The sequence below is a fragment of the Cupressus sempervirens genome, chromosome 9 (genome assembly GCF_028749045.1).
Source record: "Cupressus sempervirens isolate cs-2001-9-10 chromosome 9, ASM2874904v1, whole genome shotgun sequence".
Classification (NCBI taxonomy): Eukaryota; Viridiplantae; Streptophyta; class Pinopsida; order Cupressales; family Cupressaceae; genus Cupressus; species Cupressus sempervirens.
In genome coordinates, this window is record NC_143126.1 from 651,319,263 (window position 1) to 651,336,764 (window position 17,502).

General features: G+C 34.8%; 1 pseudogene; it reads right to left on the minus strand.

The window, feature by feature from the left end:
* Positions 1-1,864: 1,864 nt before the first annotated feature.
* LOC149540416 (TOM1-like protein 4 pseudogene) lies at positions 1,865-17,352 on the minus strand (annotated as a pseudogene).
* Positions 17,353-17,502: the final 150 nt, after the last annotated feature.

The window sequence follows — 17,502 nt, forward strand, 5'->3', positions numbered from 1 at the left end:
CTGATTAAAGATCAAATCTATATTGTGTCCTTCTTGATCCTGTCTAATCTAACATGTCAATGTTGTATCCTCTATCCTTTGTTCTTCTCAAACTATTTTTGCGATTTGCTCTCTTACAACTTCTAAGTCTCTATGCAAACTTCGTTGTTCTCTACTTTCAATTCTTTTTGCACACACTCTTAATGAATTTTAGGGTTTTTTCATCCTTAAGAAGACTAGAAGACTTAGGGTTAGGTATGAATCTACGGATGAGATACATCCATTTTGTCACTTAATCCTTCCCTTTTTCTGATTGGCTGCATGTAATTACATAGGAAATCCACATATAAATTCATCTTTATCTTCAAAAGATCATATTCTCTGTCTTTAGGTCAGCTAAAAAATGGTTTACATAGTCCACTAGTATATTTGAGACCATTTTTCGACCATTATTGGTCAAAATTTTGACCCAATTTTTGACCAAACTTTGACCAAGCTTGACCAACCCATTGGTCAAAAAAAAATTGGTCAAAATTTCGACCAACCTGCTGGTTGGTCAAAATTTTGACCAATTAAGGTAGAAATTTTGACCAATGAAGGGAGAAATTTTTGACCAATAAAGGTAGAACTTTCGATCAATAAAGGTAGAAATTTCGACCAATGAAGGTCAAATATTTTGACCAATGAAGGTAGAAATTCGACCAATGAAGGTCAAAAATTTTGACCAATGAAGGTAGAAATTTTGACCAATGAAGGTCAAAAATTTTGACCAATGAAGGTAGAAATTTCTACCAACGTGTGGGTGTAATTTTTTTTTAGGCATTCTATAAAACAGTTCACATACCTTACATATGATATGACATTTTGCATGCATCTTGCACTCTCTCATTCAGCTGATGATGGAGAGTGGTCTGAAATGATGATGCTACAAAACACACACAATCAATTCCAAAATGAAATTGCATTAAAAATGGATTGTAGAAATCTGATATTGTTAATTTTGCATGCATGTCTACCAGGACAATCACAACTTAAACATATATATTTAAGTTTATATGTTTAAGTTGTGATTGTCCTGGTAGACATGCATGCAAAATTAACAATATCAGATTTCTACAATCCATTTGTAATGCAATTTAATTTTGGAATTGATTGTGTGTGTTTTTTAGCATCATCATTTCAGACCACTCTCCATAATCCATCATCAGTCGGATGAGAGAGTGCAGGATGCATGCAAAATGTTAAATCATATGCAAGGCATGTGAACTGTTTTATAGGATGCCTAAAAAACATCAACAGTAACCATTCTTTCCTACTCTTATCAGAAATAGTTCCATCAAGATAGCTCAAGTCCATACCAAATGTCTTAATGATTGAGTTTCTATATATAGTAATCTTATTTTAGGGCACCAAAATGGGTTTTATCCCCTCACACAAGTAAAAAATCTATTAAAATATCCTAGATTTGTAATTATAAAGCTTTGCTTCGAACAAAATGCCACAATCAAATTGTGAACTAGAGAATAGTGCAAGGCCACACAGGCAATTACTTCCCACAAATACTACGATAAGAAAAGATAATGCTCACACACTACTTGAGATCTGAAACAGAACAAGCTTTAGCAATACATTGCAATATATATATGGATCTTTTGGCACTGTTACTAAAATCATTTACCTTCTAGGTAAGAACATAAGTTTGTTTCAATATACAAATCTTCAAAAGGAATTTCATATCAGAAAATAAAAGTAACAAAAAATAAATTAAATTGCAGTGCACTAGGAATAATATAGCACATAATGAGTACTAAACCTCAATTGAACAAAAGACTATACAATAGCTTCAATAAAACTAATGCTACACCTAAACCATCACTTGTAGCTTTTAAAAAAAAATTCTTTTACTGGGTGAAGCTTTACTTTTTGCCTTGGCAAAGTCAACCAGGTCTTCAAACAGCTAATCTTCAGGTTTAACTTGTTTGCTGGAAGTTAAAGATTGTTGTGGATATGCATCATTGTAAGTTCCATCATGAATGGAGATGTTTTGTGTCATTGATATCAACTCATCATGTGTGGATTCATTGTAACCATGTGTAGGCTGGCCAGAACCCAAAGCTTGTTGCTACTAAAAAAACTGTTGTCTCTGATTGTACTTTGCTAGAGGAGGGGGAATAACTGTTATAACATTGCTATCATATATGGGAGGTCCTTGCAAATTATCTACACCTTGTGATGTATTTTTTGATTACTTCACTTCCCAAAGAGCGAGAAGAAGGCTTTCAGAAGTCTTTTGTGTTGATGCCTTTGAATTCTATGATTGTGGCCCATATAACAGATATGCCAATCAACAAGTATGCCCCTCATATTTGCATTGATCTCCTATTGAATTGTTTCAATGTAACAAGGTAATGCTCGTTGTTTTAGCTAAAAAATTAATTGATGACTATAAGTATTAATCAAAAGAAGCCTCAAGAAAATGTCACAAATTTAGTCTAGCTTGACACATGAAAACCGGTAACTTTTTTGCTTCAAGTACCTATATTACTTCATTTAAGCTTAGAACATTAACAAAAAAATGCAATTTTTAGTGAAGATATTTATCAACTAAATCTATATCTAGCACACCACATAAAAAAAAAGTAATTCATAGCTTCCTCTATAGAACATTGCAGATCCATCCAAGGATCTATAGTTATATGCCTAGAACATTGCAGATCCATCCAAGGAGCTAATCAAGAGTAACTCCATTTCCAGATAACAACTTGACTATTAATTTCCAGTTTGAGTTGCATGTTATTTCAGAAGAGAGTAAAACTAAATTACTTGATTAGGTAGTTGTAAGTAACTGGTATAACAATGCCTTACAAATTTTATGTAACTGTTTTGTAATTTCACTGTTGGCTAGTTAAAATCTTGTCTTCTGTGGGATGAAACTTGCTGTTTAAGGTGGTCAACAGTGACTTCACTCACAGATTATTATCGGCATCTTAAATCCCAGTCTGATTATGAATGCTATTTTGGAAGAGGTTAAATGCAATTCTACATAAGAAGAGAACTTACTCACTATTTGGCGAGATGAAATGACAAATCAACCTGAGATTACAATTCTAAAATATCATATGATGGACTTCTAATAAACATGTAGTAAGAAAACTTTGACACCTTTGCTCAGTGAAAGGTAAAATATCCATGTCATTTTTACATATATATACTTAAATGAGCATAGAGGAACCAACATGCAATATAAAATTGAAATACTAGGATGTCACCTGAACACAAGTAGCAGACACTATATCAAGAATTGTACTTTCCATGTACTAGTTTGATTGTAATCTTATATGCCTTGGTTCAATATCAACTAAACTTTTTGCCCAGAACGTGTACACTGATGGATCTGTCACCTGAGAAAAAGAACTGCTAGATCAATATATTATCTACACAATTGTAAAGATTACCAACCTGACAAAAAACACAAAAATAATTAGTCAACTATTCTAACTTAGGAGTGTATAGATTATCACCTCCCATCTTGTTATAGTGTCAAGCGGGTAGATTCTCAATGTTTTGAAGGTATTGGGGTCCAACATCTGAAGTCCATCCAAACCAATCTGTAGAAAGACATAATTCAGATAAGCCTTTGTAATCAATATGACTAAAGAAAGGATACAAAATATATATGGATTACTCAAGTAAACTTTGAACTACAATTCCACATTACAAAAACTACAGGAGTCGATGTTTGGAATAATAAGACATGTAATAGATTCTAGAAGCAATAAAAACAAGTTTTTTCTCTATTAACTAGCCACTGTTCCTCAGGTACAGTCATAACCAATACCTCTGAAACGATAGTTGAGTTTGGCTCTCAATTGATCATGATGTAGGAATCTTAAGGAAGTTGTGTACTATTCTTTTCACGCATTTTCTTCCTTATTTCATAGTTTTTAGATTCAAATAATCGGGCTGGTGTTTGTAAGATAGTGATTGGGGAAAATGATTGAAGACCTCAAAATATGAAAATAGGAAGACCTACAACCACTAAAGTCAATTACTAATATAATGGTCAATTACATGAATCTGAACTAACAATGTATTTTACAGAAACTGGTGAGTTGTTGGCATAGGATGACAAGAAATTCAGTTGGATTTCGCTATAAACATTATTTGCTACATTTTGAGACAATAAAATCATCACCAAGGTCTATTTCATAATTACTTACTGACATGCTCCTTAAAATGATTGGATCACAATCAATCACTAATGACTCAAACACGTAAACACACTATCTTTTTTATATATGGTAGACTTAGTTATCATATGAATTCAATAAAAGAACTAAGTTGGTCTTATGTAAACTCGGCAGTTGACATCAGAAACCTTGAGTTGCAATTTGATGCTACAAGAAAGAGTCATCCTTAATATGATAGGTGTGCAAAAAGAATTGAAGGAGCAAGTTTAAAGATTAAACATTGAATATTATAATCCATGTACGACACACTAGAAGCAAAAATTAATACACAATAAGGGAATGCAAAGAGATTAAATGTACATGGTGAGAGTGTCAAAGTAGTGTGCTAAGTACAGGCTGCCAGAGGTATAAACTTGTATGCGTAACTTTCATGACTACACATTAAAGTATCATGCTACACTAAGAGTTAATATATGTGTGTGTATGTGTGTGTGGGAAGGTACAGTCACCCTTCGAAAAGAGATAGTATAAATGCAAATAGTTGACATGCCAATGCAGTGTGCTATAGTGCATAGTCTGCCAGAGAATATTGCACTGTATAAGCAAATCTCAAAAACACTTGTAATAGTGCACATACCACATTAAAAGCCTGCCATGGAAGATGTCATGATTGTGGAAGCAACAATACACTCCATTGGTAAATAGTAACTCATTCAATTTCTCAAAGTCCCGAAGTTTACAAGTTAAAAACTAAAAAAAAAACAATTTCAAATGAATTCAAACTTTGTGAAAGGCACACAATTCTAGATCAATAAAGAAACTAGAAGTGCATAACAGAGAGTGAATGCTTCTCAATCTCAACACCCTCCCAGCCCTCCCAGAAACCACTAAAAAAATCCTTTAAAAAGTATATCCATTATTTCTCCTAAAAAATGGGAAAGAGTTAGAGATCACATTATCAATTACAACTTACTTGTGGTTGTTTCATGCGAAAAAATTCATGACCTCTTAGTCCATTCTCTGCAGTCCTTTTTTCTTTATATCTTGTCCACTTTTCTATAATTGAACTTGATGCATCTGTTCCAATTTTTTCATCAAATTTGAACTCTCCAAGCATTGAAAATTTCTCCAGTATATCAGTAGTAAATGTTGAGAAAACAGGAGGTGATACCAATTGAGTCTCATGTGCTTATTGTGAACAAACCAATCTGGATCATAAGAGAAGTGATTAGAGATTATTATGAAAGGGTGCGACTGAAAAGAGAGATAACTCACGTCATTTATGACATGACTAATCATTTCTAATGAAAGCTGTAAAAAGGTAGTTCTATCATTCAACTCAGGATGATTGGAAGAACTTATTATATTTTGTATCTCACAATGATCGCTCTGTAAGAGAGCATATTGCCTTTGGCACCCATTCAGTGCAGGCATATAAAGTCTACCATCAGAAATGGCATCATCTTTGAGTATATTTATATTGTCATATCAGAAAACTTATCACATTATTTAGAGCATAAATATAAAGTTATATCAGAGACAGCCTGCATATTTGCAAATTCTTACTTGTATATCAGACACAACAAACAGTACAAGGTACTGAGAATTTCCTTAGTCATTGCATGTAATTTCATGTATATCAGAAATAGCAAATATATATCATCTTGATTGTTATGCAATCATAATTATTTTGATTTGAACCATACTGTATATGCATTTGGAATTAAGAATCATTCAAATATTACTTTAATACAAGAAACTATTTCTATATTCATTGAATTGTGAAGAATTCAAGTAGTATCTCATAATCAGAAACATAAGGAAATTACAACCACCAAATTATGTGACTGAGAAGTGAGTCTATAGAGTCTGCAGTTGCTCATTTTACTATAGATAGCATTTTCCTAAGAAGCTTTACCCCAGTCAGGAATTGATACTCCAATGACACATACTCACAACCACTAGTTTTCTGTCCACCAGGGTCCCTGCCAATATTTGAAGGTTGCTCAAATATATTTTTCTCTACATGGATGGTTCCTCAAATGTGATGATCCCTCTCAATATCTGCTATAATTTTTCTTATCGTTTTGGTTTTGAGTTATTGTGATTGAATATTCATTAAAAACATATATTAAAATGCAAGTGCAATTCTGTTTGACAACAAAAATGAACAGCATATATCTTCACAATAAAATATTGTTATAAAGAACATTAAGCAGATATGAAGCTTCTAAATATAATGGAGGTTATAGATCTACTATAACAATTCTCCCTTTATATGAAGCTGTATATAGATATAAACATTATAATAAGAAATTAAATATATTATTCAATTACTATGAATAGAAACATTTCACTTAACAAAAACTAATATATCAAGTACCTCCATTTGAAGAAAAATTATCACTTGTTGCTCGAACATCATGGATACTTAATTTATGAGTAAGTCTTGACAATAAAGATGCCTATTTTTTGAATCTCTCACGTTTCCTTTTTGCATTCTGATCTTCTTGGAGAAGTTCTTCAATCTTTGTTGTACTCTAAGAGCTGTTTGAAGTAGAATTGAAAAATAATATGAGGAACACAAAAAACAAATATAACTAGTACCATGGCCATATTAGCCACATGTAATTAACCTTCACCTGACAGAGCTATAAAGTTGAGTCAGCATTTCCTCTTTGGCTTTCTCAACTTGGCAGAGCACCACAGCCTGTCAATCATTGAAGGACAAGTTAATACTCATGAGAACCATATAGAAGAATGCCTATTTTTGTAGTACTTTAATGCAAGGATGTTCTAAGGTTCTTACTTTGGGTACATTTGCAGCAAGACTATTCAAAACAGCTTCCACATAACCACATACTTCCTGAGACATCAACCTTAAATCCTCCTCTGGATCAACTGGTCACCTGGCCATTGTATCCTAATTACAAAGAACATGAATAAATTGAACGTTAGCTTTGCCTCATTATTTAATTTGTGTCTTGTTAGATAAATTAAGACGCATCATGATCAATCAACCTTACAGAAGGAAAAAACCATTCCTAGCATTTTCATTAAATAATTAATAGAAAACCAGCACAAATGTTTTTTACCACATTCCATAAGTTTGTTTTAAGAATGCAGATTGTAAAGTGTAGAGCTACTACAATTTTATTGTAAAGCAACTATGAGAAATAAATTGGCACATTGTTGAAAAGTCATGTGAGCTCCATATGAATGGATATTCCTAATAGTACATGATTTTGTGTCTCATCTCACATTTAAACTCAGTGACCTTCATTACCTAAGTTGAATTCCTTCTAAAAGGTAGCAACTAAGAGATAAAAAGATTTGTATGGTTGATAAATGAGAATAGTTCCATAGGGCAACTAAAGGGGAATCTGTTTGTCCATCTCACATTCAAACTAAGGTTTTGCATATCATCTCCACAGTTGAGTCATTGTCTTTACCTTCGAAATTCCCCTCACCCATGGACTTACTTGGAGTAATGTGCACATTTTTCAGGCTGGAAATCCTACTTCCAATGCAAGAGGACTTCTCTGAAGGTAAGTTCAACATTTTGGACATGGGCATTAGAGCTGAGATACTATGTTCCCAGCTTGACTTTTGACTGTATGAAATGATTCCTGAGACAATTTGGCTCAGAATCAGAGAGAAAATTGGGACTTGAATTAGAGTTAATAGTATTGTTTCTGGCACGGGCATCCTTGAACCTGAGGAGGAGCATCTTGGCAGTCTCTTTGCCCCTCAAAAGGCAGGCTACTTCATCCTTTGCAGTGTCAAAGGTGCCCAACAAACTAATCTTTTGAATGTTGTCTTCTATCTCTGCAACCCATCTCCTTGATGGCCTTTTTCTAATAGTAAGACCATTAGTTATGATAGAAGAACCATTTCCTGTAAGCAATATGTGTTGACACCAATAATATCATATCTGATTCTCATCACGTTGAATATACATGGTTTAATCTTCAAAACATTTGTGAAGTTCAAGGATTTCTTCTTCTGTCAGTTTAATGTTTCCTTGTTTAGCTTCTTCTTAATCAGAATACCAGCAATCTTTTGAAGTCAGTTTCTTAGTGAGATATTAGATGATACACATTCTATTATCCTTGTCTTTTTGGCCCACTACCAAGAAATCTCTCTTCCAATTGTGGTAAAACTTTGTACATCCCGGTCAGGCTTGACAAAGCAAGGTTTCATAGACCAAAAAGCATGTAGAAGCCCAAAAACAATTCCATAAAGGAAAAAGCATTCCATCCTAGCATGTATAGAAGATATAAAATATTAATTGTTAGCTGTATTATTTCTTGAATTTCTAGAGGCCTGTATGATTTACTCTATGTTCTTCAGATTCGTATATTTGCACTTTTTTTTCTCATCAAACTCATTCTTTGAATATCGTGAATAACCTTCTTTTCTTTGCACTTAGTTAGAGCAGTATCTTATTGTTGGATTAACGGTCAACATTTTCTTTTGAAATTTGTGAGATGGCTTAACTCTTTAAGTTCACTCACCAATTCCACTCGCCATGTCGGCTCGCCGAGTCAACTCACCAAGTCACCCCTCCAAGTCGCTTGAAGCAAAGAAAAATTTGGTGTATTGTGCAAGTCTAAATAATGCTATCATTTTATATTTATAAAAACACTTACTGGGAAACATAATGAAGTGTTCTCACATGTTGGTCATAAAATTCATAATTACATGAAAATAAAAGACACCATTGTGCAAAAATTAAATTTTCTCAAGCAAATAATTATCTTAAGCAATTTTAACATACTCATCCTCCTCTCCATTACTCTCTTCTATATCTTCTTCCATATTATTAGTGTAGTTTGGATCATAGCTTATGTAGTCCAGAGCAAGTTCCAAAATCGTATCACAATAAACAACCACATCTCTGGCACAACATAGGAAAAAACTCTCCAATGCCTGAAAATTGCATCTTTAAGGTGATTATTTATAGATTTTTGAATAATCAGGGTTTTCTATTTGAAGAATGAAATCTGAAGATGCATTTCACAAAACATACATATACTTTCAATATAGATGATATGAACTTTTAAAATGGAACCACTAATGTTAACAAATAGTGTGAGATGAAAATACATAATTTCTCTACAACCAAACTCTTTTAACACCTGAAAGCTATATTCTCTTAGCTCCTCATCAGTTTCAGATGCACTTTTACAATAGTTAATAAGTAGGGGAACAGTTTCATTTAGATGCGGTCCAAACCTATACCCAACAGCTCGACTGCATGGGGAAAGGACATCTATTAGAATAAGACTATAGCTTATATAGCTAAAGGCCATTGATGATACATTGATGAACACGTGGAGTACAAGATTAAAAAATGGAAACAAAATATAGAATCACATTTTTAAGTAACATAAAATTTCACAAATATTATATTGTTTTTATATTTTCTATATTAGTTACAATATTCAATTATTTTTCAAAAGGCCTTCACTTTTTTAGCTTCTAAAACCATTTTTCCCATAAGAACCAACCATTAACTACCCAACACGGCAATATATTATTAGTAAGTAGGAGATATTTTCCACAGCATGTCAAATTATGATATTGCTATGCGGATTCAACTTTGTAGATTTTAAGTCAAACTCATTGACCCATGTTTCATGAGTAATAGTTCACAAGGACTCATCTTTCATGAGAATGAATGGAACACTTAGCACTCATTGCAATTAGATGATGCTCATAGGTGGTGGATAAGATAATATTATAATTTATTAACTATAAACTAACACTATGGATCATAAACAAACAAAAGACTAGTAGACTGAAAATGTGTTCTTACCAAAAATAGTTGTTTGTAATGCCCTGCCCGGAGATCCTTGGAAACAAGGATTCAAATCAAACCAAGATATTTTTTTTTACAAGTATGAATGCACAAGACAACATCATACAGGGATCACAAAGATCGTAACGGAAGACTTCAACACAATCCTGGCAACCAACGAATCTCTGAACGCCACTACCCAACTGACACACACAAACAAAAGCCAACAACCACCACAACAAGATGAGGGCACTAGAAATGACCACTCATCAACAAAACACCAAGCTGGGGTAAAATGCAGAATCCCAAAATTTGGCTAAGCCTGAAATCCTGAAGCCCTGAAAATTGGCTAAGTTTGGATTTCTGAAGCCCTGAAATTTCCTAGAATCCATAACTTATCTCCGAGAGGTCTGAAACCTATCTCAAACGATTTTTCGCATTTATTAAAATATATCTTAAGTATAAAGAATTAAATATACTTAAATGATATATTTTAAACCCTGAAGGACTACAACAGAAACCCAAAAACTGAATTTCAAAAGAAACCTCCTGAATTCAAAATGCAACAACATAGGCTTGAAGAACGCCCAAAAGGGTATCTAGATCAACTCTCAAAAAGATTAGAACACTACAAAAAGTGCCTGTTGTTGGCATGCACAGGTTTTAACCAAAAGGTGTGCAACACTTTTCACTAAGGGAGGGTGACACTTCTCCCTTACTGCGTGTGACACTTCTCAAGAAGGCGTGCGATACTAGAAAAGTATCACGCGACATTTCTCATAAAGTCATGCGACACTCTTCCAGTGTCATACGACACTTCTCTAGTAATGCTTGCGACACTTTATAGTATCGTACGACATTCTTTCTATGGGCGTGTGATACTTTATCAGTGTCGCACAATGCTGAACAAATGTCGCCCATAGAAAGTAAAAGCACTTCCAAAACTCAAAAACAGGGAAAAACTGACAAAAGAACCTCCACACCGGGGAGTACCAAATCCACAAAGGCTCAAGGAATGAACACTTGAGTGCAAGAACAACACAGAAAGGATAACATCTATCCATCTAAACTACAGCAGCAAAGAACACACTGAAATAAACATCGCAAAGAACAAAAGCAACATCACAATGTATAGAAATACATCTCAGGAACAAAACAACCAAACTAAGTACGCAGTTCCTCCCAACCGTCAATAGCATCATAAGACCATCGTGGATCCTAGCCATCCCCCACGCGTAACATCCCAAGCCACTGACCAGGTCATCGATACTTTCGTAATAGGGACGTCACTACTAAAAACATGCAACAATATAAGCATAAGGAAAACTAACATGCTAGTAGAAAAGCATAAGATAATCCTACAGTAGATAACATCACCTATCACATACTAAACAGCAATAAGCAACAGATATGCTAGTACAATAATTCACAGCATCTAATCATATGCTAAACATCATAATAAGGGAATGCGCCAAATAAAATAACATCATCTAAACATGATATACAACATCCCAATGAAAGCATAAATCACAAGAAAGCATACTCCAGAACCCGAAGTACCAAGTGAAGACATCCAGCAACGGTCGCACTAGGACAAGAGATCATCTCTTTACACCGATCCCTAGCAGTGGTGAAGGTAGCTACACCTCCCAACCATGTGGCACCCGTAGGTCCACACCCACCGTGCTGATGGAGATAATGATCTAACCACAAACACACATAAAACATAACATCCATGGCTAACACTCACGCCAGACAATATGATGGCTGCAACCAAGAACCTAAGACAATGCAAGCAGTACAGGTCTAGGTCAGACACTCAAAAGGCTACTAAGTAGGGGCTGACATCATGGAGAGTTGCTTGGCATCGAAAAGCCCAAGCTTGGATCTGTGTAGCTCAACTCCCTCAACGAAAGGCCAATACACCGTGTAGCTCAACTCCCTCAATGGAAGGCCAATACAAAAAAGTACCATTTTATTATCTTAAGTTTTATTACCAAACACACATTTTCTTTAATTATCACTTATTCAAGCTCCTCTCAGCCATACCCGTGGCGTCATGATTGTCAAGCTACGAGATAGAAGCCCCCTCCATATGCTACCCTACCCTACCCATGCTCATCCTACGACAAGTGCCCGTGGGCATGCATAATCCCATCCCAACCCCACTGATCATAACTTCCGGCAAATCCACGAAAGATCGGGCCTCGCAAGTCACCCAACAAATGTACGTGCACGTACTCGTGTGTGGCACACCACCATCACGAAGATCATAACACAAGGACAGGAATGAGAACATAATGCAAAGAAAACACCCAACTGAAAGAAACATGGGAAGGACAGATTCTACACGAATCCCATAGCCAATAAAATCATACATCATGAAATCACTCAACCGGCCTCAATCTGAGAGTATGGATTCTACACAAATCCCAATGATGTAACAAGACCAAACATCATGAACTCACTCAACTGGCCTCAATCCAAGAGTATGGATTCTACACGAATCCTAGCGTTCATGAGCAAAAGCAAAGGTCCAAAAGAAACCATAACAAGTATAAAATCACTCAACCAAACACAACGTCGGGAGTACGGATGCACCACACATCCTAATGCAACAAAAGGTGCAATAGTGGTCTGACTAATATCCAAACAGATCATCCAGGTCCACAACCCACATTGTGCCAAAAAAAACCCAAGAAAATAGGGTGGCACGCAAAATGAGGTAAAAACCCCAAAAATTTGGAAAACTTCAAAATTAAAACCCATTTGGCCTTTGGGTTCAAAAACCCCAAAAATCCAAAAATAAATGGAATCAGACACCGTATGCAAAAACGACCAGCATAACAGCATAAAATCCCAAACCCTCATCCCAAAAAATAGGGAAATGTTCATACCCGCCCAACCAGATAGAACTAACATACAAAAACGGAGGGGAACACTAGTTCTCAGCCTCCAAACAAACGGCTACCAAAAATAGAAGCTGAAACGGAGCAGAAACAATAAAACAGAAAAGCCCTACCTCACAGCCAAAAGGGAAAAATGAGAATCTGAACCATAAAATAAATATCTCGCAGAAGTAGCTGAAAATTGCGGCAATCTAAGGTTTCCCCGAGCTGGATCCAACAAGCCCAACCTCGCGATGATCCCACGCTCGTAGCTCCCACAACGAACAAAATAGTAAATCCTCATGAAGAGGATTTTGGATTTTACTCTCCAACTTTCCAATTCAAAAGTGAGAAGTGAGGAATTAAATTCCTCTTTGGATACTTATTCACTTTTTGGGTGAATAATCGATTAGGGCATTTAACCAGCCAATCTAGTTAAACCCCGAATCGACCCAAACGAAAACAGGCTATTCCTATAAATAGGAATTCATCTATGGCAAAGCTACCAGAAATATAAAATAAATCAATTAAAAATCCCGAAAACCCAAAAACACATAAATCTCCTTAAACAACTTTCGCGACAATGCGAACCTCTAAATGCACAAACATGCTTACTGGTCTAATCACATAATGCAAATGAGTTTAGATTTAATAATCACCAAAAGGTTTAAAGTAAACATTTAATAAAGGATACATCGACCAAACAAGGACGACATTGGTAAAATATGAAAGGCTGAATCACTAACTCCATGTGCCACTGCCAGGGATATAATCCTGCACACTAAACAACACGATCAAGTGCAATTGCATATAATAATATAGCCAAAGTAATAAATGCATTAAATCACCTAATTTAACCATTTATTTAATTATATTAAAATAATCTATTTACATCACTCATGTTCACAAAAGGCATAGCAACGCAGGAATGAAGTAAATAACCATAGCATTAAATCCATCACATAACAAAATCAGAGGTATGTCCAAATACCAGATAACCAGATAACATCATAAAACACACTGTCATCTCAAAATGGCATCATCATGCAATATGATTAACTGAATAGCATAGTAGTCTAAAATCCATGATACTGGAATCAAAGAGTAACTTTTGACCCTCAAGTCATCTCAAATGTAAAACGTCACATAAGAACAAATATCTCTCAGATGAAAATAAAACAAGGTAAATGTCCGCAGCACATAACCAAATAATCCAACAAGAACAATCCATTCTAATTACTTAAGCATTTAATAATGATTGATTATTGTGCATTAAAAATGCATTTAAAACACATAAGCAAGCACAGTCATAAACATGACTAACCACTGCTACAGGAACCTAGTCCAATGTAGCATGGTAAAAAGTGCACAATGCAATCTCTGCACACATCTCAAGGTAATCATGGAACAACCTCATGATACCACATTGATCCTGGTAACCACTGGCACAAACCTCAGTGAGCCAAAATCACATCATAATCTCAAAGATCAGTCAAAAGAATAACCAACGCAACTGATAAAGAAACATAAATCCAAACACCTCAATAGTGTAGACCACTCAGGGTCACGATCATGATCCATCACAACAAAAGATCAGGAAGGGTGTATCCATCAGGACGACTAACAAAAGTCAAATGGGAGAGGCACTACATTGTCTATTTATTTAATGTGACAAGAATGTATTCAGAGCCATGCATGAGAATCTCAAAAGAAGTTCAGCTTCATTGTTTGACTGTCATGGCTATACTAGGATAACTATGGTACAAGGGGTGAATTGATAAATGTGTCCCTACAATTGGGACTGACAATAGCAACAAATAAATAAGCAATATTTGAGAGAGCTTTAAACAACATAGATCACCTGGAAGGCTCTTAAGGTTGGTGCTAGATGACAAAATCAGAGGTTTGAAAAGCATAGTTGAATTACTAGTCACAATGGGAAATAGAGGCTTGTTGCCTACCACTTGGAGAGCTAATGTGGATCCAGAACTGTAACATTTCTCATTCCTATACATGTGATTTGAGATATAACAATGCCTTAATATTGACTATGAAACTCAATCTTTGCTTCTTTATAGTTAGTTCTGCAATTTATATTGCCAAAGCATTGATGAGAAATATCATTCAGTGTGAATCTATAATTTGCTCAAGTAATCTGGTTCTAGATGTTTGGTGTAACAGGATCACAATGTACTAGTCATTTGAGTTCTTAGCTTTCAATATTGGAATCAAATTAAAAAATCAAATTACAGTGTCATTCAAACTTACCATATCTGAAGGGATATAGTGGCTGAAAGTGCATATTAGATTCGTGGCACTGAATATAATGGATGGAAATTGCATATCAAATCCATGTAGGATAATATCAATCTTTCTTTTGCAGATCATACTTCATATCATACCTTAAAGTGGTCATTTACTAGTCCCAAAGTGGTCTACAGAAGCCTACAATAGCTAGCTAACATCTGGATGTGATACATGTTGATTATATGGCATTAAAACCTATCGATTGAATTGTTACAGTTTGATTTGTGACTGATAATAGGTCTGTAATCTCTCTTTTCAGTCTTAGTAGTAAACAATAAACTCATATTTTTCCATATCATTTAGCTATACATGTTTTCATTCATTGCATAGTCATTTCCTTTAATCATTTGTAATCTGTTATCATAAACAAGCATCAAAGTGAACTTAGCCAAAGTTAGATCAGAATTGCCGAACTTAGAAACATCACCATTCCTGGGAGTCCAAAACATACATCAAACCAAACAAAATGGAAAAATTGGATCGGGTTTGGGTGGGGATCTTTCACAAATACTTATTGATGCTTAATCTATCTTGTGGTCTTGAGGATTTGCAAAACTTCATGGAAATCAAACTACCATGTTTGAATTAGAAAAGAATCGGTGTATAAAATAATAGCAATAAAGAATATAATAGAAACTAATTGGTATGCAAGTATTCTTCTATTAATCTCCATATAAATTTGTTAAGAAGATGCAGTAGTAATGGTCGTCCCTCGTCAAGTATGCCAATCGCGAGATGGATGGACTAAGGGTTCTACTCAGAGGCTCATTCCATGCCCTTGGCCTTGGTTGAGGAAGAATATCTTTGATCCTCTTAACAAGGAACATAAGATTAATAACTATTTATTTGATTTCCATCAAACATCATATTTGGGATCAATTTGAAAATGTTTGATAGAAAGATGCACCAGTACTAGTTCTGTCATTAAATACGACAACTACAAGATGATAGATGTCTTGCCATTCTCATGGCCCAAGGGGCCATATGACTTGGACACTCATTATGTGCCCTTGAGTTTAATTGAGGAGGATAGTCTCAACTCTCCCAGCATCCTATCAAGCTTTTCCACTAAATTCCTAATATGGTCAGCTATTAGAAGTATGCAGTGAAATGGATACAATTGAATTTAGGGTGTTCTGTTTTCAATATCATTTGTATAATGATCATAAATCCTTGATAAAATTTTCTCTAAATTGAATTGCAATTAAGTATTTTATATATAGAATACTATTTATAAATAAATTGTGTTGTGGGACTTGTTATTTTGGGCAAAATCCAATATATCCCATAAAGAGATCATTATGCTGCTTGTGCAGGAGCCCCATCATTCTGAAGAATCATACCATTTTTGGTAGGCACCTAAAAGGCAATTTCCATAAGGAGTTGATGTCTTCCATTGGTTAAGATAAAAACTTAAAATAGATCTTTGAGGAGTGACTGCAGAAGATACTTGAGCAACCATAACACAATTATTGTTGTTTTCTGGAAAGCCTTAGAGCATCTACAAATGTAGCAAACTGAGGCAGGCAATCACATTTTAATATGCAATAACAAACAATTCATGCACTCTCTCAGGTTACCATACTCAAGGCCCTAGAGCCACTGGGCTCTAAAATGACAAATAAAACTTCAAACTAAGAACATACAGCATGAAATTAATTACTAACTAATGTCATTATCCCAACATCACTGCTGCACTGCATCCTGGAATAGTTTAACAATATACACTACTTCCAAATGGCATTTAAAGTATGCGAGCTAGAAAGCAAATCTAGATAACAAAAATGATGGTCAATCTCAAGGTCAATGTTTTACCTTGCCATTGGCAGAGTCAATCAAATATATTCAACCTGCCCTTGAAAAACATGAGATTTGTTGAACATCCTTAAGATTCATTTTTTTTTTTTTTCTTACCTATAACTTGTGGTATGCAGAATAATATTGTGGATATCTTCCATTTGACCCCCCAAAAGCTTCCTGACATGTATCTAGTAGGACCAAGATCTTTTCTCTAACATTTAAATCAGGCTACAAAATAAAATACAAATAAAACCCACATAAAGGACTGTTGAAAATATGCACTAAGAGCACAAACCGAAAATTGTTTAAGCTACAACCCAGAAAAACATGTGCAAGTTACACAAAAGCTTTTTTTACAGACCTTTTTCTTTACTATCTTGACCATTTCATGTAGCACATCTCTCTCGGCAACTTTCAAGTGAACAATATCACCACAATTTTTTGTAAGTGTCTCTAATAGCTGCAAAAATAACCAGGCAAATATTAAATCAAAGTTATCCATCAAAGTCAATCATAAATGAATTCTTACTATAGT